Genomic DNA, 27567 nt, shown 5'->3' with positions numbered 1-27567 from the left:
GTTTTTCTTATTAACATTTTTCTGTTCTTTCCTTTTTTTAAAAAAAAAATATTTAACTATCTTGTGTTTAATTATTTACTTGCTTCAGATTTAACACCATTTTAAAGCATATTGACAGGACTGAAGCAGTCAGTGCACTCAGTGTTTCAGTGCTTTGTTCCAGTACTAACATATCCAGACAGACTCCTAGAAAAAGGGAAAGCATTCTCAGTGGGAAAAGAGAAAGAAATGGTAATATATTTGCTATGACCCTAGATGAAATATAGTTGTCCTTGTTCATGTATTTTTGGTAGAAAGAACTCTTGTTTATGTTCCAATGGAAAGAGGAAAAGAAGTTGTTCCAAGCATGCCACTCAAAGATAGATGTTTCTCTCATCTTAGTAAAAGCTAACTAGTGGCTCTCTGTGACAGTGATGATATGAAAATGCCATTTACTTGATTTTTAATGAATGCATCAAATACGTATTTCATATCCATTTAAAGAGAAGAGCTGGCTTGATCTATCTAGCCTGTATATTCATAAGAAAGTACAACTGCATTGTTTTGAGGTCTGACGCTGCACTTTTACTTAATCAGAGCTATTTTCTTGCTTGACATAACATTACTACAGTTTTAAGCAATTAATTACATAGTTCTGTACCAAGATAACCCCAAAATGTAGACTCATCTGTCATAATAGATGAGCTGCCTTCATCAGAACAGCAGCATTATAGATGGCAACCTGCAATGTCTGGAAAAATTTCCATCTTGAGTGGCAGTCTTTATTAATGACCTATGTTTGCTGCATGCTCAGCATTTTATAGACTTTTAGTTCTTCATACTTTTAAAATCTATTTTGAAATTCTCAGTAAGAGTTTTAGAATAAAACCTCGAAAGCTGATATCCTACCTGCTCTGCTTCAAAGTTACAAACCTCATTATAAGCCTTATATTATAAAAAGCAGAATCTGGGTATCTTTGACCAAGTATCCTTGTCTTGTCATGAAATGCACTGATTGGCTGTCCTTCTCCACCCTAGAAGGAACAGAGGCTTTTTTTTTCAATGAAGACTATAAGGATTCTGGTAGGGAGGAGATCATAGATACATCACTATTGATAAGAAATATTATGATCCAAATGATGCAAAGGGTAAGGGTTAATTCTTCAATAGCACAGATGTTCTATGTGTATAGCTTAAGCCAATGAATAATTATGTTCTATGTGTATAGCTTAAGCCAATGAATAATTTTTAATACTTTCTGCAGCTACTGAATGAAGAATGCTTCATTTGTATATTGTTTGCCTTTCCATGATGGATGAGTATAAAACATTGTCAGAAAATAATATTAACTAAGCTCTCAAATTCAGTTTCTGTATAAGCATCTTTTAAGACGATAAAGAAAAACATGTGGGACAAGTTTGCTCTAGAATAATAAAAGTACTAATGCAGAATATCCATAACTAAAATTGTTTCGTAAGACAGCTTACTAATTTCATCAGAAAATACACATTCTGAAGTTGATTAAGAAGTGTGATGATTAACTTAAAAATCAGGGAAGGCTAAAATTAAAAATGTCCTTGTATGTGTTACTACCCAGTCTTTAATCAAATTTGATTAATGGATTAAAGTTCCTTTCTTCCTATTACAATGGCTGGTGGCTTTTTCCATTTATTCTTATGAGTTAACCAATATACGCAAGAGTAGCAAAATAGCTATAGCACTCTCATTACAAAGTCTGTTTCTGTTTTCAGGCTTAGATATTTTTGTATGCATTGTCACATTCATATTCTCCCAAAACTTTTTATCACAATATGGTTTTATTATTTTAAACCATTTTCATGACAACTGCTCTATTTTTCTAAGTACAGTGATTTGATACCAGAATTTTCCCCTTCAGTTTTCAGATATGCAATATGTTGTACAGTTGTATATTACTGTGAACTTTTTGTCCACAACTCACATACATGATTGATAAAATGTTCATATAAACTGTAGCAACTTAAGGAGCCACATGCAAATTAGCTCAATACTTTTTCCCCTTTGGTCTGGGATGTGCATCATTTGTACTGATGCTGGTATTCTAGGATACATGGAATTGTACTGTGGCCAAAGAGATACTGAGAGTGGAGCAAAAGCTCTAGCTGCACTGCTGAAGTCTTGCCCAGGGAATTTAAAGCTTGTTAACCTTCCACTGTCATTTCTGCACAAGATAATATTCTTTCTAAAGCAGTCATTTATTAACAACAGATCTTTCAAAACTTTTGACTATGGTAGACATTGTCACATAAAATCAGTTCCCCTAACTAATTAACTGGTTTCAATGAAGCTTAGACATCATCACTGGCTTCGCAGTCCTATTTTTAGGAGTTATAATGGTGTTTGCAGCCAGCCAAGATTCATCTGCTATAAGTAGAGGAGCTAAAAAAAGATTTAAGAAAAGTTGTTTTCTGTGGATTAGGAAAATGGTAAAAGAAAATAAAAGTAGTAAAAAAGTAAGAAGTAATAAAAGTTAAAGTTAAGATCCATTTGGGTATGTTACTTGCCTTAGAATATTAATTCTTACTAAAATTACTATAATTGAAGGTCAGCGACTATGAGGAGAAGGTCCTCTGAGGGTATCAGAAATGAAGGATGCTAGTTTTCATCATATTAATGGATTTTTTTTGTTTGGCAGCTCACCTGGAATTTGTGCTCCTAGTGCCTTCATGGCACTAGGCATGTGGGGTGGTGTTTCAGGTTCTTCTTGGCCTGTCTTTCTTTTGTAGGATTTTCTTGTTCAAGCTGCATATACACACCATGATACAGTATTTCCTGCTTCCTGTTAGAAGTTACTGAATAATTCTCTCAATCTTTCTCTGCAGACTAGCAGAGAAAATAAAAGGAAGTAGTGTGAAACACTATTTTAATAAGTCACTACGGTTGCCCTCAGTTGCCAAAATAAGTCACTACGGTTGCCCAAAACTTCTCTTTTGGGTTGGGTTGACCTTCTCAAAGTAAAGAGGGACAAGATGACAGAACATTCATGAATGCAGCCAAATGTGGGCAACTGATGCCATAATGATCTACACAGTTACCCTATCCAGTAGAAATGCCTGTCATGGATAGGAATGGGTCAGTAGTGGCAGGGAATGTACGTGTTGTCATTCCCTTTGCAATTAGATAAGCCAGAAAATGAATGAGTATACCTACATGTATTTACTGCTTGCCCAGATCAGCAGGAAAGTGAAAGACAATCCATAAAGAATCTATGTATGCTTATTATGTAAGCAGTGATTACTTACATGATAGATGGCTTAAGTAAGCACTGATGTCTGAAAACAAATAGTTATAAAAGAGAAAGGAGCAGGCATAAATCAGCCATGTCTTGGTGGAAGATATGAGTGAAATCTGTTTTATATGAACCTATAATGTAAAGAAATCTAGAACAATCTAGTGGATTCTAGAATTATGGTTCTAGAGGATCATAACCAAATTTTTGCATCTCTGTGTCACACAGTGCTTTTTGTATGTATTCAAAATACCCAATGAAATTACAAATCAGTTTGCTCTCTTAATGATATCACAGAATTACAGAATGGTTAACGTTGGAAGGGATGTCTAGAGCTTCTAGTCCAAACTCCTTGCTTAAGCAGGGTCACCTGTATCACATTGTGCACTATTGCATCCAGGCAGGTTTTGAATATCTCCAAAGAAGAAGACTACACAATCTCTCTGCACAGCCTATTGCAGTGCTCTGTCACCTTGACAGTCAAGAAGTTCTTCCTCATATGGAGATGGAACTTCTTGTGTTTCAAATTTGCACACATTATTCCTTATCCTATTGCTGGCCACCACCGAGAAGAGTTTGGACCCATCCTCCTTACATCCTTCCCTCAGGTACATGTTGATAAGATACCCCCTCAATCTTCTCTAGACTAAACAGGCTCAGCTAGCTTAGTCCTTCCTCATAAGATAGATGCTCCAGGCACTTAATCATCTTTGTCGCTCTATGCTGGATGATCTCTAGGAATTCCACATCCCTCTTATTCTGAGGAGCCCAGAACTGCACCCAATACTCCAAGTGCAGGCCTGAGTAGTGGGGAGGATTACCTCCCTCATTCTGCTGACAACATTCCTCCTGATGCAGGTGAGGATCCCATTGGCCTTCTTGGCCACAAGGGCACACTGCTGCCTCATGGTTAACTTGTTTTTTACCAGGACTCCCAGCTCTGTCTCCATGGAACTGCTTTCCAACAGGTCAACTCCCACTCTGTACTGGTGCCACTCTGTACTGGTGTCCCGCTCTGTACTGGTTATTCTTCCCCAGATTAAGGACTTTGCACTTTGTTGAATCTCATGAGGTTCCTCTCTGCCCAATTCTCCAATCTGTCTAGGTCCCTCTGAATGGCAGCACAGCCCTCTGATGTCATCCACTCTCCTCCACAGTTTTGTATCATTAGCAAACTTGCTGAGAGTGCACTCTGTCCATTCATCCAAATAATTGACAAATAAGTCGAGTAACACTGTACCCAGTACTGACCTCTGTGAGTCACCACTAGCCACTGGCCTCCACTAGACGCATTCCTCAGAGTAAATAGTTAAAAATACTCGGGTTCATCAGCAGATTGGCAGTATGTGAAAATGCATAGAAAAAAGATCTTTAAGCCCCATACGCAGTGCAGAGGATGAAGACATAGGCTTTCTTGTTGTACAGTTTAGGAAAGAAAAGCCTAGTTTAGATAAAAATGAGTTATATTTTAGGAAAGTAAGGGAGGAAAGAATTGTCAGGTTTTGCTACTACGATAATAAGCAGCATTTGTTGTCATTACTATGAATTTCTGTAGTTAATATGGTTCTACTATAGAAGAAGCTTATGGTTTCTGTATGACATAATTAAAAAACTGGTGATTTTTCTCCTGATGCGGAACATATGACTGTCTACGAAAGTAGGAGTGGCCTCTCTCTTGCAGGTATCACCTAATTCTCTGCCTTCTTACATTTCCATAATCTAGTTTTGATCCTCTTGCTTTTCTTTGTCAGTAATTATTTGTCAAATATTATTCCTTGATACTCTGGCTTCATGGGAAAAGGAGCTCTCTCAATTTCCTTTTTCTTTTTTGTGTATATTGTTCTTGTCCAGTTGCTCTGGAGATTCTGACAATTAGCTTTTCCCCTTACCCTTCTTTGTATGTTATTATCTCCTTCTCTTTTTTAAAATAGATGTGTTTTATTGTCCAATCTTTTCAAAATACTGTGTGCTTTTCTAAATGATGGCCACCTGATAAGGCAAAAGGATGAGAAAGATGGAGACCGTGTCAGAAAGACCTGCTAAGCCTGTTGTGACAACAGGGCAGGAATGCTCTGACTTATTCTATTTAGGTCTGAAAACACCTTTGTTGCCTTTCTGGAAGAAAGGCAGAGGGGTGGAGACCTGCAAGTGCTGATCCTCTTATGCGTTGCCAGTCAGCTGAACATGCATCTCCGTCTCCTTTCTTCCTTGCTTTTTCCCTCTTCCTTCATAATCGCTGAAGAAAGGGTAGAATTGCAAATACTGAATATAGTATATCACACATAAAAAGTCTACACATATTGAATTTGGTGATTTACCCTCCCTGACCAAAATAAAAAGCATAGACAGCAAGAGAAGCTAATCTGTGCTCGTGAGCGTCACACATGTTGAATTTCTAGATTCCAACCTGGACTGGTTATTATTTTAGTTCTTAATTCACCTTAAAGAAAAAGCTGCATTCTTTTCTTTTTTTTTTTTTTTGCTTAGTAAGGTCCCCATTTACATGAAGCTGTCAAGTGTTATGACATTTAATGTTAATAATGCTACTTTCATTATTTTACTGTGTCTCTGCTGCACTGTTATATGAGTACAGGTATAAAATGTAAATGTTTCTGATGGTTTTGTCACATAACCAGAGACTCTGCAAGAAGCTCAACTAAAGTGTGTGTTACAGCTACTGCAAGAAGGGCTAAATATTTGCTATTGCTGTCATCCCATTCTTGTGGGACAATATTCATACCATTTATTCTTGCATTGCAATAACATTCTCGGGTTCCTACTTTTGCCAAAGATAACAACTATGGAATTGATACCTTGAGTTGAAGTGTTCAGCCATTCTGTTAATGCTATTTGCTGAGGAGGAGGAGGACATTTTAGGTCTAAAAGATGTAATAATCTCAAAGAGTGTTTAACATGCAAGGTCATAGAGAGAAACTTGAATATCATTTGATGATGTTAGAACTTAAATAACCAGATGAATGGAAAGAAATATATGGAAGCCTAAATAGTGATATGATAGACTTAGTGTTTTTGATGTTGTTAATCAAAAAATTACTTTGCCCCTTTCACTGTTTATTTCTTCTTCTTTTGGCCATACTGGAACTTTTGATACATTAAGTGGTAACAGAAATCATGTTCCATCATTAAAATGTATATGTAATTAGCTGTGAAGTAAAAGTCTCAACAATTTTTTTTGTTGTTTTTTTTCAATAACTAGGTAATTTTATTTGTATCTTCTGTTAACTGAATGGAAGTAATTTAAAAGTTTGAGGCTATGATTTAACAGAACACTTGTTAGAACATCAAACTCAATTTGTTTGAAAACTGTACTCTCAGGTAGGGTTTGATCACAGCTCATAATATGAATGCCATCCATTAAATATTCACTAAGGCCTGGATTGTGTTTCTTTCATTTCAGTGGCAAGGTTTTCGCTAAATACAGTGATAAAATCTTATGCATCTTTAATGATCCTGCACAATGTGCTAGGTGTAAGTGCAGGTGTCCCTGCTTGAGCAGGGAGGATTGAACTAGATGAGTTTCCTTCCAACCTCAACCTTTCTGTGATTCTGTGATTATGTGAATTGATAATTAGAAATTAAGCAATTTTAAATAAGTGCAATATTAATAGCTTATATTTTTCAGGATATATATAAGGTGTCTTAGATTTTAACTCATTGAACTCAAGTTAAAAATTTCAAGTATAGACTGATATCTCATCTCTGGTACTTTTTGATTAAAAATTGTCAAGGTCAATAAAATGGAAGTAGTTACCAGTACTTAAAAGTGGAAACAGTGGCAATATATAGGATGTATGTAAGCTAACTGTGGAATCAACTGTGGAAAAGAACTGTGGTATCATCGCAGCAAATTAGGCTGGGTTGTAGCATAACTTCAGTTGTCTTGATCATGCTCAAAATTTGCCTAAGAAACTTAGAAAATCAATGGCAAACAACTTCATGTTGTTGTGTCTAGACTGGTTCTGGTGTTGGTGCTAGTTAGTACAACATCTTACATGTCTTCAGTAGCCACTGTAATCACAGTGGAGAAGTTTATTATATGCTTATTTTGTTATGAAGACCTTCATGAGCATCTAATAATCTTTGTTGAGATTATTTGGTGGAGTCTTGTTAGTCAGCTAATATATCACATTTTCAGTCTCTTCTCCTGTTCGTCATATACCTGTTCATCATAGTGCTTTGTTGTGCTTGTTTGGAAAGCAGAATGATAAAAGTCAGTAAGAACATCAGTTAAGCTTCATGTGAAGTGACAGAACATTAGTCTTTATCCTTGTAGCAAATTATGCTCCAGCTTCTCAAAATGAAAATACTCAAAATGAAATGGAAAGCTTGTCATCCCTTTTCTGACTGCGCAGGATTCTTATGGGTCTTACTCCAAATCATGTAATGATTGCATGTCATGTGACACATGATGCACTTTTAGAATTTCGGCAATTTAACAAAGTGAGAAAATTGTTCTGAACATTCCCTACTGCGATCTTGCATTTTGCATCAGTGGCTCTGTGTTGCTTACAAAACTTAAATGTTTTGTACTGAACCAGTGACGTAAACTTGCTGTGTGTTCTCTAGAATTTCTTAAGTTCTGTTCCTCATAATTTAATAGTTATTTTTCTCCTCTCCCTGCCTTTCAGCATAGATAAAGGTTTTTTTATATGTACAAAGAATCAGCAAAGCCCTGATGATTTTATTTTGTGAGTGATGAAACAATATGGAATTCACATCAGCTGTCTGTTAATGTTGGTTAAGCAGTGATAATATATTTGATTTGTGTATTTTTCTTTTCAATATACATATTAGATATGCCATTTATCTGACAGTTACCTGTCACAGGCATTTACTAACAATTTTACAACTAAAAGTTGTAATCTTTGCCATGACATTTTTGGTGGACTTCATCAGTTTGAATGTAAATATTTCCATAAAAGGGTCTACAAGTGAGATAAGAATCTGTGTTCCTGTCAGCAGAAATCTTTGACTCATTTCAGTTGCCTAAACATGGGCATCTAGTGCTGTTAGAGATACAGCTGGATATATGGGGTGTTAAAAAGGCAGACATGGCATAGATCCAATTGAATCTTTCTGGAAAGGCAATGGAAAACTAATGCTGTAGTTTGTCTACAGTGACAACAGGTGCCTGTGTTAGGCAACAGAATGAAACCCCAAGTCAGTGCAAAGACAACCATGACGATCCCTTTAGCTTAAACAGACATCTACTTTAAATCAACCATTTTGTGCTGTAGACTGTAATAATTGACTGTATTGACTAAAAGGGAATTTAGTGCCATCTGGGATGCTGTAGGTTACCCAGGTCATCTGCACATAACACACACATACAAGCAGGACCCAATGGCCTTCTGGAGTCATAGCTGAAGGTGTAGTGGGATTCCCTAGGAGATATCAAATGGCACTGGACACCTGTGCTTGGTTAACTGACTTAAATTCTAGATTGATTTGGTACTTGAATCCCATTTTTGTATTCACAGTTTCCTTTTACCGTGATCTTCTGGGTGGAGGAGAAAGATTCTTGTCCAGGTGCAATAGGTTTTGATTTATTTTACTGAGAGATTCAAAGTCCACCATGAAGAACATGGAAGGAAAGGAGGGAATGGTAACAGATACTTAGTCTTCTCTCTGTTGTTCATCTCAGACTGTACTGGGGGAAGACAGCTGAAAGAAGTTAAACATATTGCTTCACAGTTTTATGTAGCATACAAATTGGCATCATTTTTAGTTAGCTGTATTTGCAATGCTGACAAATTGTTCTAGTCACTGAGGAATGTATATTATTCCTTACCCAAGGAAGGCAGGATAAGACAAATGGGGAGAAGCAGCATTGGACATGCACTTGTGTGGTGGTATTTGAGAATCATTCAACTCCACAATAAACAATGTGGAGTTGGAAACAAGAAGCAAACAAACGAACAAAAACAGTTTTGTTTTATTTTGGGGATGATTAACTGAAGGGGTAGGAGGGGAGTAAACAGAAAAAGAAGACCAGGAAGGGAATACGGCAGAAGGCAGAGAAAGTTTCATTGCAGTTCCCAGAGTTCCCTGCAGGCTTCTCTAGAATCTTTATTTATTCATTTATTTATTTATTTATTTATTTATTTATTTATTTATTTCCAGATTTGACAGTGAAGCAAAAGTACTTTGAAGGAGTGTTTTTGTTTCATAATATTATCAGGGAACCTTGAACACCTCTCTGCCCGTGGCTCTTTGTAACTTCTCTGTAGCTGTTTGTTTGAGGATCAAATAAAGGGTTTTGGCATTGCTTACACTTCTCTCCATAATGCTTCAGAGAGAAATTACTGAATTTCTCTTTATCTCATCTTGAGAAGGTGTGTGTGATTGGGGCAAATTGGTCTATTTTTCTCAGGATACCTTTTGTCCTCCTTTTTTTTCAAAAGCTTAAAGACCATCCTAAGTTAATGTAATGCCTGGGCTCTTACAACATACAACTTCATTACTGAAGATTTGCACTCTTGTGAGTCATCAGCTTACCATGACTCAGTGCAGGCTTGTTCCCTAACAAGACAGTACATGCCTGGTAGAGTGCTGTGAGACACCTGTTGCTATTCTCATAAAGTATCAAAATAACATAAATATAAATATTTCCAATCAGATAGCAACACTTTACTTTTATGGCTAAATAAGACAGTATAAATAAGAAAGTCAAATCAAATCTTATTGAAAATATATTCGTATAGGACTAGCAGTTCTTTGCAATTCAATTTCATGTTTTGATGTTTGCAGCCAACAGTGTTAGGGGCAATATGGATAGAGAAAAAGATAATGAAGAGAGAGATAAGGTGTAGGAAGGGTAGATTTGTAGTCTGATTGGGGTATCTGAGAGCTGACGAGTCTAGTCCACTGAGAAACAGATTTACCTCTGTTTTTTTAAGATGTGTTGGACATCATTGACATACTTCACCCTTTTTTTTTCTTTCTGGATCTGTGAGGATACTTACTGAGAGATGACGGAAAATGAATCTCCCACCATTGTTTGTCTTCTGTAAATTTTATCAATCTTATGATTTTTTCCTCAGTGAAATGATACTGAAATATAATGTGTTTTTCTTAGTTGAGACTCCATTGTATGTGCTGATGAGTGAGGTGCTATCTTGCTATACCAAAGTTGTTAAAAAAGCAAGATTCTCATCTGATAAAATAACATTAAAATATAAGCCCATGGATATATGCAGAATACTGTCCTTACTGCTAGTACTTGATAATACCTAAAATTTTTTGCGTATTTCATGTAATGAAAAAAATATTGCACACATACTGAGCAGAACATAAAGATATCGAAACAAGGAGATGAAAAGCTACATTATCTCCAGGACTGCACGCAGACAAATGTACTTTACATCTATTGTGTTATGTATATGCCCCACACTATGACTTTTGGACTCCAGGAACACGTTAGTCTTCAGCAACACTCTTACTCCAACTATTTGCGCATTCCGTTTTATATACCTCTTTATAACTGCTTTTCATCACTGTATTATCGAACTGGTCACTAATTCATTTTGACTTTAGGGATGCTTTTGTGCTGCCACTCCTATTACTATTTCTCTTGCTCTCATATTCCCGTTTTCTCCTTTATTCTTTTTTTTTGTTTGTTTCTGCTTTTGATGACAGAGATTAACTCCCAAGACAAGTAAACAAACTTAACAAACAAAAGAAATCAGCCAAAAAATATTCTCCTTTTTCCCCAATGAAATTGACTCCACTGATATATTTTATCTGGATGGTCCAGATTCAGAGACTTCCTAGCTGTTTCTAGTGAAGCCAGACTGCACTAGAATCAATCAAGTTGATTAAAGACTGAAAAAAAGACTATTGTTGGAAAAGACACTGTCATCAATTTTTTTTCTTATTTTTAAAAAAGTACATAAAAATAATGGTAATTTGCTTCACTTAATTTCAAAAGTTTAATTTCATAAACAGCTTTGCTATTTTAAAGTGGTAAAATGAGGGCTGGAAGGAGGTATGACTGAGCATCCTATGTTGCTAATTGAGTATGAAGGGAAGATGCAGGGAGCAACTTAAGGAGCAAAACAGTTTTAAGAGTCAGTAGTGGTGGAAAAAAACAGAGATTATTAACTTTTTTGGAACATCTGGAATTACCTCAAGATTTTGTATCTGAGTGGTAATAGGAAGTCAAGCAATCATCCCTGTGTGCGTAAATAAGGAAGGTTTTCCCTCTCCTTTTTTTTTTTTTTTTATGTTAATCTACATTGAATTCATCTGCCAGTCTATCACTCAATATAATGAGGTGAGTCTGCACTGCTTAGCAGTCAGCCTTGATGAGCAACAATAAATTTTGTCACCTCATCCCTTTTCCAGCATTTTTACATCGTGTAACACGGTCCATGGCATAGCTGTCTTTGGGACGTCATTTATAACCACTTGAGACATGGAAATCTGCTCACTTTCCTGTCTTTTAATCAGTTACTCCATTCTGAGTGCATATACATAACATCCGAAAGTTTTCTTAGATTCTTTAAAAGCTTTTGATGGAGAGCCATTTCAAATAAACTTATGTAATTATAAATCTGTATATTCCATTAACCTATTATCCTTCTTTATCATTATCATTCTAATAATAAATTTTAACATTATTTTATTTTCTATGCAACATATACCTGTCACAATGTTTCATCACAGTATCACAGTATTATCAAAGCTAATAATTGCTACTACAGTGAAATGAAATAATTTTACATTATAAATGCAGGATTACGTAAATATGAATCGAAGAATTCAGGATTTCAGTTGCATCGTTAAATGAGTGTATCTTTTTCTTCTAATTAGAAAAATTATAAAAAAAATACAGAGAGATAAGTTTTTCAATTTCCAAGTAAGCATAGTTGTATTTTTTTTTGTTGTTGTTGCTTTGTTTCCTTTTTCATTTATAAAATTTATAAGAAGGTACCTATTGAACAAAAAACAGAGTGATATAATAAAAGAAAAAAAAAAGGTCCTTTTTGTAAACTGAATAATAATAATCCGCAAAATTCAGTTTTCAAAAATAAATCCCACCAAACTCTGTTCACAGAGATATTGACCCAATTCGTTATATAAGTAAACAGATACAAGACAGGCAGCTAGGTACCTTTTGTTGATTGATATGTAAATATATGTGTGGACTACTTGAGATTATGGTAGGAGGAAATTATTCTGAATTTAAAAAATATATCTCAAATAGAGTGATGCATTGCTATTTATTTATTTATTTATTTATTTATTTATTTATTTATTTATTTATTTATTAGATCTTAGTGAGTTCAATTTTATTTGTCTCTTTTAATGTAGCCGATAGAATAAAACTATACATGTATCTTGGGCATATAGTCCTTTCAACATGATTATGGTCTTGTAGCGCAACACAAAGAACTGAAATTCAGAAGTTGATAAGCCATTTTTCATTTTAATTAATAGCCTTTTTCCAGTTGGTTATATTTGTAAGTACTAGGACACATAGAATGCAAAGTATAATGATGTTGCCACAAAATCTGTCATAATTCTTGATCTGCAGTTTAAAGTTTTCTCTTTAATGTTTTTGGACTGAGCATATCATATATGCACGTATATATGTTTTGAATCTACTGACTCATAAGCACAGTGAGAGATCTGGCCTAAAAAGCTTATGCTTCTAAAAGAGGACTTCCTGTAACTTCCAGACCTGGCAAGCATCACTGTTGGCTCTATGCAAATTTTTGATAAAGTCCAAAGCCCCAAATCTGAATTTCTTTGCCTTTATTTTATTTTAGATATGGATCTCCCTTGAGAATATATATTTTTGTTTGCTGTCATTGGTGGATGAGCTAATATCCCTTTGAAGCAAGCAAAGCACATAATTACTGACATGAAAAGCAAGCTCTCTGGGAGAATTCTCAACTAAGCCCACCCCTTAGAGGAAAATAAGAAGGGCACTGGCAATTAGATAAGCTGCATTTCAGACAAGAACAAACACATTTATTCAGTTAATTAGTATTTTTTTTTAGGTATTTCTGGCATGGAGATCCAAAAGCTGTACTAAAGCAGGTAAGCTCATCTGACAAGAAAAGCCCTGTGGCTGCAAAAGACACTTAAACTGAGAGGGAGAAATGCCACATATTGTAACTGTTTGCATGTTTCAGACATTTAGTGCTCTTTGTCTTGAATCTTCAGGCCCTTGTTGTCTGTTCTTTCATGAACTGTAAGGCAAGAAATGTACTATGAAGGGGAAGAGCAGCCTCACTTCTCATCAACTACTTGATTCTTATTGTGCAAACCATCCTCTCAAAAATTTTGGTAAACACATGAAAAAAAATGGGTAAACACATGAAACAAAATTATCAAGAGCGAGCTCCTAGTCCATGGTTTTTCTTGGACACCATTCTTATAAATTTGTCCCAGCAGGGAGACTTTGGAATGCTTAGGACATTGATTGAGAGACTCCCGTGGGAGATAGTCTTAAAGAGCAGAGAGTTCCAGGAAGGCTGGACATTTCTCAGGAAGGAAATATTAAAAAGTTCAGGAGCAGTCTGTGTGTCCTGTATGCCAAAAGATGAGTTGGTGGGGAGGAACAACAGACTGGTTGAATAGGGAACTATTGCTGAGACTTTGGGGAGGGAAAAAAGTAGGATTTATCACCTTTGGAAGAAGGGACGGGCAACTAAGGAAGAGGCTAGGATATGCAGAGAGGAAATTAGAAAGGCAAAAGCTTAAATGGAGTTCAATCTGGCTACCATTGTCAAAGACAACAAAAAATGTTTCTATACATACATTAACAAGAAGAATCTCAAGGAGAAGGAGAATCTCAAGATCAAGGAGAATCTCCATCCTTTACTGGATGAGCTAGGTAATATTGCAACCAAGGATGAGGATAAGGCTGAGGTACTTAATGCCGCCTTTGTCTCAGTATTTAATATCCAGATTAGTTATCCTCAAGTTACTTGGCCCCCTGAGCTGCAAGATACCTACAGAGAGCAGAATAAACTTCCCATAATTCAGGAGAAAACAGTCAGTGACTTGCTACTCCACTTGGACCTTCACAAGTCTATGTGGCTAGATGGGATCCACATGAGGGTTCTGAAGGATCTGGTCGAAGGGCTTGCCAAACTGCTCTCCATCATCTATCAGCGGTACTGGTCAATCGAGGAGGTCCCAGATGACACCCATGTAAACGAAGGACTCTTCTCATCCTGGATTGAGGATCCGGGGAACTACAGGCCTGTCAGACTCACCTTGGTATCAGGGAAGGTAATGGAGCAGATCATTCTGAGGACAATCACAGCACATGGGCATGACGATCAGAGGATCAGACCCGGTTAACATGTTTGTGAAAGTCAGATCCTGCTTTACCAACTTGATCTTCTTCTATGGCTGGGTGACTCCTCTAATGGATGAGGGAAAGGCTATGGATGTCATCTACTTAGACTTTAATTAAAGGCCTTTCACACCATCTCCCACTGCATTCTTCTGCAGCTGATGGCTAAGGCAGGTGTATATTTGCTGGATGAAAAACTGTCTGGATGGTCAGGTTCAGAGAGGGTGGTGGTGAATAGAGTTAAATCCAACTGTTGACTGCATAAGTGGTGTTTGTAAGGGGTCACTGTTGGAATAGTCCTCTTTAACATGTTTATCAACAATGTGGATGAGGATATTGAGTGCAACTACAGCAAATTTGCAGGTGACACCAAGCTGGGAGGAAGAGTTGATCTCTTTGAGGGTAGGATGGCTCTGCAGAGGGATCTGGGCAGGGTGAATTGATGGGCTGATGCCATTTGTATGAGATTCAACAAGAATCTCATCACAAGTGCTGTGTCCTGCGTTTTGGTCAACAACAACTCCACGCAATGTTACATGCTTGGGGTCGAGTGGCTGGAGAGCTGTGTGGCAGAATAGGATCTGGGGCTGTTGGTTGACAGGTGTCTGAACATGAGACAGCAGTGTGCCCAGGTGGCCAAGAAAGGCCAACAGCATCCTGGCTTGTATCAGAAATAGTGTAGCCAGCAGAAATTCAGAAGTGATTGACCCTTGTACTCAGTGCTGGTGAGGCCACACCTCTAATACTGAGTTCAGTTTTGGGCCCCTCACTACAGGAAAGACCTGGAGGCACTGGCGCATGTCCAAAGAAGGGCAATGAAACTGGTGAAGGGTCTGGAGCACAGACCTTATGGGGAGCAGCTGAGGGAGCTGGAGTTATTTAGTTTGGAGGATACTCGGGTGAGACCTTATCGCTCTCTACAACTACCTAAAAGGGGGATCGATCCCTTCTCCAGAATACTGTTAGGTCAAGAGGAAATGGCCTCAAGATGTGCCAGGGCAGGTTCAGGTTAGGAAGTATTTCTACATGTAACGAGTGGTGAAACATTGGAACAAGCTGTCCAAGAAAGTGAAAGAGTCCTTGTCCCCGGCAGTTTACAAGTAACATGTAGATGAGGCACTTAAGGACATTGTTTAGCAGACATGGTGGTGATGGGTTTATGGTTGAACTCAATGACCTTGAAAGGTCTTTTCCAACCATAATGATTCTATTACTCTGGGATCTCATAGTATGCACTGCTATTAGCCTTCCAGTAATTTGCTACTGAGATTAGTGGCCTCCAAGCAATGAACACGGATCTCAGGAGGCCTTTAGGTCATTGACTGGACAACCTGGGATCTTTGAAAGCACATATCTTTTTTTAAGGGAGGAGAGACAACATATTTGTAATTGTGAGAATGTTGTAAGACTCTGAATTTATAAAGTTATTCATAATCTGCTCTTCACCAGAGATTAAAAGATTGAAAGATACTGCAAAGAGTATCTTTCTGCAAGAGTTTTTGAAACTTTAAAGCACATTGTGACAAAATAGCCTTTGAAATGTTCTGTTCTTAGTGACTTATTTGTCTCTAGAAAGTGTGCTCAAAGAGTAAAATTTGAAAAAATATTGGGAAATCCTGTCTCCAGACTAGATTGTTTCATATATTCAACATACTGTAGTGTAGTATATGAAGTAAATTGTACTATGATGAAATGACAATGTAGTGCATTAAGCTGCAAACTTTCCTTTAAAATGCCTTAGAATCATTTCTTCATTTGACATACTTTAAAACATGTTATTATGTCTGATTTGAATCCCTTGTTATACGATAGTTGTTTCCTATTTACATTTGTAAAGTGAATTTAATAAATATTTGTAGCTGTTAAGCATTAGATTCTATTCCTTGTGTGGCACTGTAGTTTCAACCGCTACATAGAAAATATAATTATAGTATTGTACTCACAAAGAAGCTATATTCAGTGATGTTTATAAGGTATTTTGAGATATACATACAGAAAGTTCAATATAAGTTCTTATGTATGAAGGCAATAAATATCCCAACAACTATTGTGACATAGATATTTAACACAGAAATGCTGTACTCATACTGATAGACAAAATAAGGCATGTCTAGTGTTTAATGAGAAAATAATGGATTTGGGAGTGATTCATTGCTGGCTTTTCATGTGCCTATGTAGCTGTTTTAATACAGAACCTGCTTAGTCTTCATTTTTATTTTTATTTTGGAAAAGACATCACAAGACTATAAAATATCTACCTCTAAATATCTAAAGTGCTTTTTGTTTAATATAAATCTAATCTGAAAATTAGACATCTGAACACTGTAATCATTTATATTCTGTCTATAATCAACATGGCAAAACATGCATCTCCTGAGGGCAATTCTTTCTTGGTATACATCTAAAACAGGTAGGATGAAACATCCTCTGGAGATGTCTATCTCCATCCATTAACTACAGACGGATCCTACTTTAGTTTAGCTTTAGCTGTCTAGAACTTAAAGATCTAATGGAGCTGAGGCTCTCCCCTGCTATGCCATTACTGAAAGATGCTTCCAGACTCCCCAGTTCTTTGCTAAAAAACAAGGACTCACCCTGACCCTACTAAAATTAGTAACTCTGCAAACTTGAGCAATGCCAGGAGAACTGCTGCCAGGTTTAAGTCTGCTTATGTGCCTCCCAAATATCCAGTTTCACTTGATTCTTCCTTCTTGAAGATACGTTGTGCCTATGCAAAGTTATTTTACAGTCACAGCAAGTTTCTGTGCATAGCATACTGAAAACATAACTGAATCTAAGAAGTGCTAAAGTCTGTGTAATGTTTGTAATTTACTGAAGTAAATATTAATTTACTGCATTTAATTATTTGGTGATACAAATAAATTTCTAAATATTTCCAGTTTTTTTTTTTCTGTTATTTAAAATAAGTAGAGTCTGTGAACTAAGAGAAAAGTAGAAATGGTAGACAAAGCTAACTACGGCCAGCTTTAAGCAGAGACTCAGCAATAGTAGAAGACGGCATTGGCTTTGTTGCAATAAAAAAATCTTACCATTCCATGCATGAAAATAAGTTACTTTTTACTTAGCTTAAATTCAATTTTGTGTAGGATGCTGAGAAACTTTTGCCAGACCCTCAAACCAATAGCTTCCTTTTTGGTACCTAAAACATTTTATCTGCTTTGAAAATTACTATGAGCAGGATCAGACATCTCATCTGACTTATACTGTCACAGACAATACTCAAATCTTTTACAGTAATAGATTTTCTATATCATTACTAGAGAAATACTTACGCCTTTCACATTCAGCTAGAATTAAATATCCCTTATTTCAATAGATCTCTCTAAAACAGGAATGCTTCTTAAAAGACTGAAGATGGTAATGTTGGTTGAAAGAAGATTAGCTAAGAAGTAGTTTAGAGAAAACCTTTTCACAACAGGATTCGAGTAAGGAGTAAATACTAACCTAAACAAAATATTTGCAACAGAAAGATGCATACCCAGTATTTCCTGAAGAAAGAAATCATCCAGTACTGTGCAATGACTTTGATAGTTCCTTAAGTGTGCAACAGATATCAGCAGACATATTGAACACTGCTATTGTTGGAAAAGTGGATTCACTGACCAGTGTGCGATGAGCCAATAATCACATGCTTAGTAGAGAGATTTGCTTATTTATTTCAGAGTTGCACAAGCCTGGGTGTTCAGTAATTTCCCATAAGTAAGTCAAGCACATTCTCTGTACTTTCCAAACTGTATTTACACACTCAGTACCTTCCCAAGTACATCCCTCTTCCACTTATTGGTTAGTAATTTACATGCAGTTACAATATTGTTTATTCAACCTGTCCACTGTTGCCATGCTCAGGGGAAGGGTTTTCACCTGTGCAAGGGTCTTTTTGACCATTAGGCGTGATTTTTAGTATTATAATGAAGGCAGTTCCCTTAAAGTTTTTGTGCCAAGTTTTCAATGTATATAAAATATTCTGATTTCAATAAGCAGCTACAATGTTTTGGTCGAAGAATGCTGTCTGTTCTACTGATGTTTCCTCCCATCCTACCAAGATACAGTGGACATCTGTTCTACTTAGTTTTAAACAAGGTGAAACATCCTACAACATAGTTCATCCTAATTCTACAACACTGACAGTCCAGACTTCATTAGCTTCCATTGAAATTGCTTTAACAGAAATAGCAAGGGAGCATTAAAAAGCAGATAATAATAAATTCTTGTGGAGTATGTAACTCATTTACTTTTTTCAGCCTGAGGAACTACCAATGAAGATCTTCAGGACATGTATCTGTCTTACTCTACCATGCGTTTCATTGTATTGCTATCTTTATTTAGTCAGTAAGTCCCTATTTAGTGTGTTTAAAGTTTACTTGAACTGTCTACTTTGGTGAGCTTTCAAAGAAATTCATGTCATATCATCAAGGCAAGCACTTAGAAATTCCAGGTAGCTGCTTGAGAAGCATACATATATTCATGATATAAACAGCTACCCTTATAATAGGAAGAAACAGACATTCTTAAAGCTATGATAACAGATCCATCTATCTTTAAGCTCACTGAGGTTCACAAGAACCATTCAGTACATTTTTGATTTCTATTTCCTAAATAGTGAGACTTTTGCTATCTTAATCTGTATACACTTTAAGAACAAACTTAACAACTGGCAGAACATAAACAGGAGGCATACAGCTAATATAACTTCCATGGATGTGAAGGTGGGCCAGCAGGCTAGGTAGGGCAAATGATTATAAACACACATTTGGAACTACTAAGAAATCTTCATAACAGGGAGTTCATATCATGTTTTTTTTCTGCTGACTTCATTTCTTTTTTTTTTTTTACTCCTGAGAATGGACCTGTCTCATCTTTAAGCAGTACCAAGATTCCCTTTTGATTTTGGTGGCACTTTGAGCAATTTTTTTACTTTCTCTGAGAAATTCAGAGCAATTCTAAGAATCATCTTTTGCTCCTTTCATGTGGAGCTTTCTTGTGATTCTATTTAATACGCTCTGCTCCTCAGCTGCAAATTGTATGGGGTCAGGAGGGTCAGGATGATTTGTGAGCTCTTTCTTCCGCGACAAGTTAGTTCTAGCCACAAATACACTCAAATACCATATTATGTGCTGATGGCTTTCTGAAGGAGTGCTGCCCCCACGCTCAGGAGAAGATGGATTGCTGAGGAGCTGCATGAGATGCCTTGGCTGCAGTCAGTTTTCAGTTCCAGCTCACAGATTTCACCTCTGGGCAACAGTGCTTTGTAATTGATGTTCATTGTGCCCGAAGGGGTTAAAAGATTAATGCACCACAAAGGTATCATGCAAGCTGCAGTTTTAGGATCTAGATAGCAATCTACAGTTCATTAAGATCTACATTTCATTAAGAGGATGAGAAAGAAGTTGTATCAGAGCATTTATTAATCCACCTGCTATAAATAATTAAAAGGAGTCACAGTTTTCTGAAAAGGTTTTGTTGTTTGAATATATGATTTCATGATAAACACTGAATAGAATTATATTTGATAGACGTATATTCTTTATTGCAGACAGTGGAAGAGTATACAATGATGATTTTTAATTTTAAAATTTTCAGAACAATTCAAAAAATTGTAAGATATTCAGTGTGTATACATACAAACACTCATATCTAGGTCTAGATATGTACCTACCATTCAACACCCCTATTTATGATTTTTTTTCCACGAATGATATGCTCCACAAACACTCTGGTGAGGACACTCACAATAAGTAGATAAACCAGTATTGAAGTCATTGCATGAAAAGCAGAGTAACATTAAACTTTGAATGTGAGTAGATTTTTGTTTCAATAACAAGCATAACAATATCAGTGTACGGCAAAAGAGAGAGGAAAAAAAACTTTTATGTGTATTCTGTTTAAATTAAGTGTTCTACTTTTTAAATTGTATGTGTAGAAGTTAATCACTGAGGCTAGAAATTCACTGAAAGCACTTGGCAATTAGCATAAATATCACAGAAGATGGTACGAAAAATGTTAAGAAACAGAATGACCTTAATAAACCATTAATATTAAAGCTGCAGTTTGGCAAATATTAAAACAATAGTGAACATCATTCCTCTGGCCTGTCTCACTGGAGAAATTTCCAATGGAAAAAAATGATTTCAGTCTCTCTCATCTGAACCTAGGCACTATTCTAACAATTTATGTATAACAATAATGTAATCATTGCCAGTGTCATTCATTCCAAGTTCTCAAAGAAGTTCAGCAAGTTGGGTTAGAAGTTCAACAACTTGGCTTAGACCTGATTTGCAGCCCAGGAAGTTAAATCAAGGTTTCTGTAATGTACTGGCATAGAAACCAAAAATGATTATTTCCGACATGCCCCAATAGATCTGGTCTACCCTTGTTCATATTAACTTAGCTACAGCTTAGAGTTAAATGAAATAGTAAGATTTATAGTATTCACTTCCTTCCTCTGACATGCCTATTTATTTTGCAAACTCTGCACTTGGGATTGTTGATTATCATGGGTAGAGATGGTACCCAATCTCATTAGGGGCCCAACAATTATTACAAGCAAATAAGAACATGGCTTTTCCCCTGGTAGATCTCTTGTTCTCAATAAAAACCATCATCATGTTGGAACTTTTAGGAGCGATTGGTAATGCATATTCTTTCCAATGCTAGAGGTCAGAGCTTTTGCATGGAATGAAAATAGCTTCTTTGGACAAAGTGTAGCTGCTGCCTGCATTAGATAACAGCATGATTAGGGAGAAGATGAAATTATCACCCAGAAAATGCAGCCATTTAAAATAGAGGTATTTTCCATATTTTCACTGCAAATAATAAGCTATTTTCATGTTAACTTCAGACAAGATCAAAAATAGAAAAATGAAAAGTCTACTGGGCTCTTTTTGGCACAATATATTCTTTCAAATGAAGTTTGCTATGATTTTTTTTTCCACGTGAATTATTCTCAAAGCCATTTTCAAAATTTTACAAAGAATGAAAACTTCAAAGCATTCAAAACCTAGAAGAAAAATGCTAATGAAAAATGTTTACCAAGTGAAGTACCTTTCATCTGTTTTCTCTGGTTACTCCAATGTGCAGGAAAATACATACTTAGAGAAATGAGTTGGATTTTGTTGCTCAGGTGATTTGGGAGTTGGGGACATGCATAAACCTTCAGTGCACAAAGTAAAATCGACTCAGCAATCTTAAATCCATTTAATGTGATTCAACAGAGAAATAGGTAAAGGCAGCTGTTTATTTCCTACTCGGATTTTCATAGCCTTAGTAGACTGTCTTACAAATGAGTCACAGAGGAGTCAGTGTTTGCCTTTAAAAGAATATTGCTCATCTTTCTGTTTTAGAAAAGGTTTGGTTACATTTAATCCTTCTAATATCTTGACTGTATAGAACTATTCTAAGGCATGTTGTTTTCCTCCCCAGTGAACTCAGCCAACACGACACTATCTTGTTTTTCCTATAATAAGAAGCTAATGGGGACTAAACAACTACTCCCATCCCTCTACCCCATTCTTCTCTGCCTCCCTCTGAGGCAATCAAATTGTGTAATCATTAGAGAGACTAACTGAGACAACAGGATTAAGATCCAGAAGCTCACTGAAACCCTCCACTGAGTAGTTATCTCTAATAGGCCAAGATGTGAAATATGAATTAGTCAAAGAGCTCTCTAAGAAAATCATAGGTGAAATACAAGGAATGTAAATTTCATTTTGAGGAATTATTTTAGCTGAGGGTACAATATAGAGAATTTTGCACTATGTGAAGTACTTTTTTATAGGTTACAACTTCATTAAAAAATCTACCACCATTAGGATTTGATAGCTGTTTGTACTGTGTTTCCTACTGTCTCATGCATTCGTGTGGATAAACTCTTTTTGTATGTGTATTGCAGTGATGGTCTGGCAGTATGCTTTTATCTATAGGAGTATTTATTTAGCAGTAGTAGTCTGAGAATTTGAAGTGTAAAATATATTAAAAAATATATTATATATTATAGTCAAAAGCAAGGCAACATGTAAAAAAAAAATCATATAGAGCACAACTTGAGAAGAAATGGAGACTCATCTCCCAGTTCTATGTGTGTCTGACAGAATGTATCCATTTACTAATGTTAGTCTTTCAGTAAATGTTGTTTCAGTATGAAGAGTTGAGCTTTGTGAAAGAACTGGAGGAATAAAAGGGAGGTAAAGACCTACAGAAACTGGGGAAAAATAACTTTCAGCTGTTCACTGCTGAAGATATTAGAATCAAATAGCAGTCTGCATTGCCAGACATTCCTTAAAGGCTTTTTTTTTGTCAATAAGAAAGAATATGTTTATAGTTGGTTCTACTTCTAAAATAAAATAAATAGTTAAAAAAATCTTTAAAAGAAGAGCAGTATTCAACTATAACCTTATTTTAACAGGCCATACTTTGATGCATATATATATACATATATATGTATGTATGTGTGTGTGTATGTATAAATATGGGGAAGGAGAGAAAGAGTGTGTGTATATATATTTGTGTGAGAATTTATGAGTGTGTGCTATATGAATAGATTGACAGTCTCTCATAATGGGTAGTGGTAAATGTACTGGCCAGACACTAATAAAAAAAATCCAAACTTTTATTTTTGACAGTAATTGGCTGATAATTTATTGTAGAAATGTGTTATGGTAATCTTGCAGATTTGTTAATTTAGTGCCTTTTTTTTTTATAGTCATCATATATTCTACTGCACCCATTTGTGTCAGGGAAAATTTTGCCAATATGTTATTATTTCATTCATTTCCATTTGCTGCAAAAATCTCAAGAGGAAAGTGTTCTTGGCTTGTTAGGAAACTACAGACTTGCTATACTAACATGCATAGACATGAGAGCATTATAGGCTCTGCTGAGCATTCTTCAGAGGTGTTAATGACTTTAAGCCTGCCAAGAGTGTCTCCAGTTTTTACAGGAAAGACAATTCAACAGTTTAATAAAAAGGTGTAAAATTTCCTACAGGTAAGCTCAAATGATCAAAGGATATAATAGAGTGTTTGTTATTCATTCAAAGAAGGCGTGCTGGAGTTAACCTTTATTTTTGATGGAATGTAATCTTTGAATGCTAACAGCCCTTTCTAGGAAGGATTAAATTGTCTGAAGTTTCTTTTTTGGCCTTTATTTAGGGCCTGACTTTGGAAACCAAAGAAAATGTGAAATGCTACAAATCACAGATGGGCTTTAAATAGTATCTAGAAGAATAACTTAAAAGTGATGAGGAGAAAGTCAGGTCTCAAAAGGTTAGGTTAGACTCAACACAAATGACTGAAGTTTAAATATGCATGACCGGTAACACTTTTGAAGGATAATACTTGAGAAACAGCACTAAATGAGTCATTTTTGTGGCTACAGTATACTTGCGTTTTCACTCTGGGGTAAAATTGTTGCTACAAGACTCAGATAAACAACGAGTAGGAAAGCAGTAGGAAAGTTGAAGCTATATGGCCTCTGAAACCACTTCACCTGTCTGACAGATGTTGCTTTTCTTATGGCAGAGAAGTCTGATTTTTTCCTGAACCACCAGTTTTCACATCAGCATTTCTGTTAATGTTGCAACACCAAAAAACACCACTTCTGATGGTCAATGCAAGAAATTGGTGCATTAGGTGAGTGTACCATGGATAGAAAGGCATGGTAACTTCTGCTATCTTATTTTAATCCTACATCAAATGTGTGTTAGAACCCATGGTTATACTTTCAGTGTACTTGCAGGCACAAAGGTATAAAAAATTGCAATAGCTTCACTGGATCTGCCCAGAGTTTTTGCTAATATATCCTCTCACTGACCATAACATACTGACCAACAAAAGAAGCATCTTCTTTTCTCCTGTTATGTTGGTACATGTTAAAGCAGAAATACTGAAAGATAATATGAGGTGTGGGCTTTAGATATAACATAGATATTCAGATATAACACCATCTGGGATTATGCAAAAATGCATAGAAGTGACAGTAGGAGAAAAATGTTGACTGCTTTGTTTCAGAGTAATGGAGACCGATATGCAAGGAAAATTACTACTAGTAATTATTATAAGTATACTTATTACTTATGCTATAAGTAATATTAGTAATTATTACCAATTAATTACTTGAGGTAGCCTGAAGAACTAATATATCTCCATTAGGTAGTATGAGATGGTTCAGGCTGTCTTTCAGTAGTGCCTTAAAAAAGGCACTAACTGCCTTCAAAAAAATAGCAAAATGTTGCTGAAGGTTGCATGACTTTAGGCAAGGTTGTGGGAAAATTCAGAAATAGATTTAAATATGAAACAATTAGTTGGGCCTAGGCCAAGCAACTGTCCAAGATGATTGAATGGGGAGCAGGTCACATGTTCAAAATCTGAAATAGGATGGCATGGGAAGAGGTAGGTGAACTATATTTAAGCCCCCTTACATGTCTTTTGGTTCTAGCATCCTCCCCCTTTCACTCTCCTACACTAACAACAAACAGGTAGTGAACCTATGAAAATAATAGCCTTAAGGGAAGCATTTTTGATGGCCAGAAACAACTGTCTTGCACTGTGTTTGAAAGTTTAGAGTCACTCACATTCTGTCAAGTCCTTGCTCAGTTAAGCATCTCAATTTTTCTCAAATACTGACTTATGAGTCGTATTGGAACTTAAACTAACAAGTCCCTGCTTAATTAATACCTTTTCATCACTAAGCAAAAGAATTTATTTGTGTCTTTGAAGTATTTGAAGCATACAAATGGTACATAGATATGCAGTTAGACTACATTCATACACTGCTGGCTTAAGAATAAGAAACTCCTCTGAAAGGAGAGCCGACAAATTGCATTGAAGTTCTGAGTAGGGGTCATAGGCAAAGCATAGTCCTGTTTAGATAACAGAACTATTTCTAAAAGAGATTGTTTTGAAGACCTCAGTTCATCTATGACTTTTTTTTCAGACCGCCAGCCTTCCTGCAGGAAGGGCTGTTGTATGTGTTGGGCATTTTCTGTCTTGCACAAAAGAAGGACAACGAGGTAACAAATTCTGTTGTGCATCCAGATGTTGCTCCCATTTCCTTTCCCCACTTCTTCTAATTGATAACATGAAACATTCTACTGTATTTTTTCCTAAATCATGACAACAATACAGGTATCTTTTGTGTAATATTTTAAATCACGGACACATGAGAAAAATATTCCAAGGCCATTTTTTTTTCAAGGAGTTAAATAGTTTGGTGCAATGGTCATTTTATAACTTAATATAATCAATATGTATCACATTTAAAGCATACATATATACCTGTTACATAGGTAGAAATCATTCAACAATCTGTTTGATTCAGGTTTAGTCAGTAAATTATATTTTTATTCTATATATCACTGATTTTTTGCCAATTCTGTGACATTTCATTCCTATTCCTCTAGCATTTTTAGACTGAAATTTTCCTTCCTCAGACAGAGTATAGAATATGCCATGTCATGCAGACATAACATTTGGAAGAGGGAGGGAGTTATACGTTCAAGGAAACAAATCCCTAAATTTATCATATGGATATATGTACAGATATAAACATGCAATGTAGTTTATTTTGTATTTGTAGCCTTTTTAATAAATGCTATGTTTGGAGAACTATAATATCACTAACATAAAGTCAGAAGAGGAATGATTGTTGATCAGCAGAGGAATGAGTGTTGATTCAAAAAATAGTGATCTGTATGCTCATCCAACCAAAAATTGAGAGTATTCCTCTCAAAAAATCTGATAGAATTGGATAGAAAATTCTTAACTCTTCAGATTTTACCTTCTTTTACAACTTAATAAATCAAAATATCTTTAAAATATAAGTTAGTAGGATGGTTCATAGCATTATGAGTTGTTACCATGTCCTTTAAAATTCTATTAATTCGAGTTCTGCTTGAATGGAATTGTACCAGTTTGATCACTAACAGATGGGAGAAATGGGAAATCACGTCTCTCTTGAAGCTAGTGAAATCGGTTTTTCACCCTAAGAGACTTCTCCATGGATCATAGAATCCTTAAGGTTGGAAGGGCCCTTTAGAGATCATATAGTCCAAAATGGATGGAAATGGATGGAAATTTCATCGTCCAGTCATGCTGAATACTGGAGAATAAGTATAATACATAAGTATAATACAGTATACACATGTGAGAGATGAGAATGTATCTAATGTAAATTGTCAAAGGGAATAGGCATTCTACTTCTGCATTATCAAGGAATGCCCACTAATTTGACCTTTATGAACCCCAAGGTATTCCTTAGGATGCAATGTTTTTTGTCCCAAAATATGTGTTGCACAAAAATATGTTGTACGACTTATCCAGAGCAATTGAGTTCATTCTCTTGGCCCCTGAAGAAGAAAAACCTACTATCAACATTGGATAGAATTTCATTTCCATTTCTATGACTATTAGACAAAATAGTCCTACAGGATAAGTATCATTTATATTTCTGCTGGCTATGGTTCTAGTTTTTGGGAAGTGATTGCTTATGTGTAAATTTTAGTAACACTGAGTAATAGATGTCTATTTTCCTCTCCTGGTAATACTGACAAATCTGTATAAATACTGCTCACATGAAACAACTGATTCATAATGCACATTTCTCAGGAATTAAATTGATTTGAATTTAGGCATTATTAACCAGCGTACAGTTGTATGTACAACTGTACTTATCAAGTACATCTTGATAAGCCATATGTGTTTCTTCACCAGTATATGTATTTCCTGAAATGCTTATACACCAATGCACGAAGCATGCGGAATAAGCAGGACGAACTGGAGATCTGTGTGCGGTCCCAGCACCACAATTTCATAGGAATCAGAGAAACGTGGTGGGATAGCTCTAATGACTGGAGCGCTGTCATGGAGGGCTATGTGCTCTTTAGGAAGGACAGGCCGGGAAGGCGAGGTGGTGGAGTTGCTCTGTATGTGAGAGAGCAACTGGAATGCATGGAGCTCAACCTGGGAGTGGA

Source organism: Nothoprocta perdicaria, unplaced genomic scaffold, assembly GCF_003342845.1.
Source record: "Nothoprocta perdicaria isolate Ctin4 unplaced genomic scaffold, notPer1 scaffold_147, whole genome shotgun sequence".
NCBI classification, from domain to species: Eukaryota; Metazoa; Chordata; class Aves; order Tinamiformes; family Tinamidae; genus Nothoprocta; species Nothoprocta perdicaria.
Note: the sequence above shows the minus strand (reverse complement) of the source record.